Below are 4032 nucleotides of genomic sequence, written 5' to 3' on the forward strand. Positions count from 1 at the left end.
ATAATAATGATAACAAACAAAACAAATATTATATTATAGTGAAGTGGCCCCAGAACAGTGTCGCCTTGAGTAGGCCATACACTGCTTGAGCTTCATCCACTAGACCTCCAGGGAAGATGAGGTTGTTTTTTTTTAGCTTTGTTTTTGCTTTATTGTCACCTGGTGATCCTGCCTGTACCACACTTCCTGTCCTAGGGTGACAACATTAATACACACACATCTACGCAGGAGCAGCATTGTCACCCTAGGCTGCTCTCCTGATTTGGACTCCATCCCCATTACATATTACAGTAGGTGTGCTGAAGTTCACTGCAGATAGACTAGAAAGAAGACTACATTGTTTGAGATGACAGATCAGTGCACAGGAAGTCACCTACAGACATATCCTTTCTGGCGGGATCAACAGGTACTTGTATAAGCAAAAATCACATGAGAAGGAAGCTGTAATATATCACATTTTTGGTGTTGGGTTTAGGTGTACTATAAGGGGTCTATTTATAAAGCAGTGAATGTGACGTCAACCAAACATTCTCTGGTGGAGAATCCATCACCCACCTGGAAGATTCAACTGCAGAGCATGTTTGCGTAATATCAGCATAAATTAAGCAAATTCTCAGATATGTGACCACTGATATCAATCAGCAACATAAGGAGCATTCTTCCCACTGACCACCAATGTAAGGGGCATTCTTCCCACTGACCACCACTCATAGCGAGCTGTAGCTTGCTATATACTGAGCTTTGGTTCACGGGAGGACGCTAGTTTGTGTTCTCCCGTGACCCTTAGGAGAACTATGAAGAAAAACACTTACCCCCATAGTTCCCCTTTAACAAAATGACAAATTTATCACCAGCAGAATTTTTTGTCGCGTTGCTGGGTTTGCGAAGAGAAGCCGCAGGTCATGATGTTGTATCACGCACACGCGTGTGTGTGGGCCTGTTCATGGAAACAATACATATACAAGTACAAGCTCATCCTGGGAATTCTGGTCTCTGCCCATGTTGCGTCATTCAGGACATTCAGGGAAATTATTTGCATCAGTTGTTGTGTTGCAGCTAAACTCCAGGCAGATATGAAATATGCAAATGAATACAGCTGTGTATATATGATTACATCATCAAACACAGTTTTAAAGTGCAAGAAGTGTAAGTGTTTGAATTGGATCTGATATCAACCTGCTGCAATCCATGTACAGCGCGAGAGAGAAGCAGCACAAGGAGCCAATCAGTTGTGCAGCAGCAGGAGAGAGTAGAGTGACAGAGAGATGAGCTCATTAGTCTGCTGCTTCTCCTTTCACTGTCCAGTCACAGGCTGGGGGAGGGACAAGACCTGTAAGTCTTACTTTACAGTAAGAAAGCAATAGCAGGCCTCCTTACATGCCAGACAGGGCTGTGCTGTATTGCAGAGCTGTGTATTTCTCAAAACTAAATAGACAAACAAAAAAATGCAAAAACTAGGGATGCTCCGATACCGGTGCTCCCGCTGGCATGGAGCCGGCTTCCCGGGCAATCTGATTACCTGAGAAGCTGGCTCCATGTTGTCTGGCCGACTTGATTGTGCTTGGCCGGGAAACCAGCTTACCAGCCAATCAGGAAGCCAGGCGGTGAGTAATGACTAGCCTCCCATCTTCCTGATTGCCCGGGAAGCCGGCTTGATGCTGATTGGCCAGAAAGCCGGCTTCCCGGCCAATCAGCAAAGAGCCGGCTGTTTGGTTGGCTCGGTGCTGATTGGCTGGGAAGTCAGCTTCCCGGCCGATCAGCAAGGAGCCATTTTCCCAGCTAATCAGGAAGCCGGGAGGTGGGTCATTACTTGCTGCCAAGCTTCCTGATCGCACGGAAAGCTGGCTCCATGTTCCCCTATGGCACTGCCGGTCAGAGGAAATCTTCCTCTGACCGGAAGTTCCGGTATCGGGCAAGGTATCAGAGCAGAGCATCAGAGTACTCGCCCAAATACTCAGTATTGGCACTGATACTGATACTAGTATCGGTATTGGTGCATCCCTAGCAAAAACCTGTGGCAGGTATAATAGCTCCTATAAATATATCTATCTACACCGGAAGATTGTAGGACGGCTTGCAGCGGGAGGCTCCAGTTATCAGTCAGGTCCTCGGAGGTTAGTCACTTATTATGCTCATAATTAATAGATGAGATGCAGCTGAGATTGACATACATGTCATACCGGTACTACTGTAAAGGTGCCCATACACTGCTCGATTCTCGTATGAGAATCGAGCAGTGTGAACTAAGGCTGGGTTCACACCTAGGCGTATTGAATATGCGCGACCGTCGCGCGTTTTTTTTTACCGTGATTCGCGGTAAAAAAGTCGCGCGACTGTCGCGCGATTCCGAAGGCCACTTGGCTGTATGCCAATGTAAAACGCCCTACAAAACGGCCCAAAGAAGTACATGTACTTGTTTGGGCGTAGGCCATTTTGTAGGGCGTTTCAGATGGGCGGAAATACGGAAAGGTGTGAACCAGACCCATAGAAAACAATGGGATTTTCATGTTTGTACGTTTTGTTGAGCGTTCATAGAGCGTTGAACGCATGACAAAACGTAAAGGTGTGAACGGGGCCTAAGACGTGCGACCGTTTCTACTGTACGGTCGCACGTCTTTTGTCGAGCCAACATGTTCGAAAACCCGACGAGAATCGTACGATTCTCGGCCGGTTTCTAGCCTGCTCGCCCGATAGCTGCGGAACAGGCCGGTGTGCGCACACAGGCCGGTGTGCCCGTTCTGCATTGCCGTCATCGGAAGCCCGCCCCTCAGCGGGGCAGGCTTTCGATGATCGCAAGTACGATCTGCCCGTCCAAGGTGGGCAGATCGTACGGGCTTTCAAGAAGCATACGACCATCGCAAGACAAAAGTCTTGCGATGGTCGTAAGGTGTATGGGCACCTTAAGACTGTACTGCCACACAGCACATTTGTTTTGTAGAATATGCAGGAGAGGGAGTGAGGAGAGACAGCCAGGAGAGACATTGAGGAGAGACAGCCAGGGAGAGAGTGAGGAGAGAGAGAGAGCAAGGAGAGACAGCCAGGAGAGAGGGAGCAAGGAGAGACAGCCAGGAGAGAGGGAGCAAGGAGAGACAGCCAGGCGGGGGGGAGGCACGCGCGGCAAACAGCCAGGAGAGAGGGAGCAAGGAGAGACAGCCAGGAGAGAGGGAGCAAGGAGAGACAGCCAGGAGAGAGGGAGCAAGGAGAGACAGCCAGGAGAGAGGGAGCAAGGAGAGACAGCCAGGAGAGAGGGAGCAAGGAGAGACAGCCAGGAGAGAGGGAGCAAGGAGAGACAGCCAGGAGAGAGGGAACAAGGAGAGACAACCAGGAGAGAGAAAGGAGAGTATTGGTATGGGTCCCGCAACAGGTAAGGGTGTCGGCTCAGGCTAAACAAATTTCCATTCATGCCTGGAGGTGTCCCGAAATGGAAATCCGGCCCTGCCTGTATGCTGTGCTATATCCCAGATAGCAAACAATTGAGCAGCAAGTTTGAAAATGACTTGCTAAAGTATTTCTAGACTTGCCAAGCTTCACAATTTTGTTGCACAATTACAGCAAGTCGGCATTTACAAGCTAAAGTCAAATTTCAAAACCAGATTATTAGGTGTTGGTACTGGAATTGCCCATTGCAAACCACGCCCACATTACATAAGCCACACCCATCATCCATTTATTTCCCTGGAATAGTGACAACCATTACACTGCCTCAAGCATAACTTTGCATGAGACAATACAATCACCGCAGTCAGCAGGATATTTGGCAAACGTCTGCAGGAAAGTGACAGTTCACAGTCAGCGTATCCCCGGAATGGATACATTTTATCACCTTTTATTTGTAATTTTTTTAATTATTATTATTACTTTTTATTGCTGCTCTGATTTGTTTTATCAAGTTTCTATATATAGACTCAGCTGAACATCCAGGGCCCATTCCCAATGAAGCCATCCATTGCGGTGCAATAATGTGCGCTGCGTCATGGCACTGCATGAGTGTGCATGACCCATGCTCCCAACTGCACTCTTGTGCCCCCTTAA

Source organism: Nanorana parkeri, unplaced genomic scaffold (assembly GCF_000935625.1).
Source record: "Nanorana parkeri isolate BGI_ZX_2015 unplaced genomic scaffold, ASM93562v1 scaffold2070, whole genome shotgun sequence".
NCBI classification, from domain to species: domain Eukaryota; kingdom Metazoa; phylum Chordata; class Amphibia; order Anura; family Dicroglossidae; genus Nanorana; species Nanorana parkeri.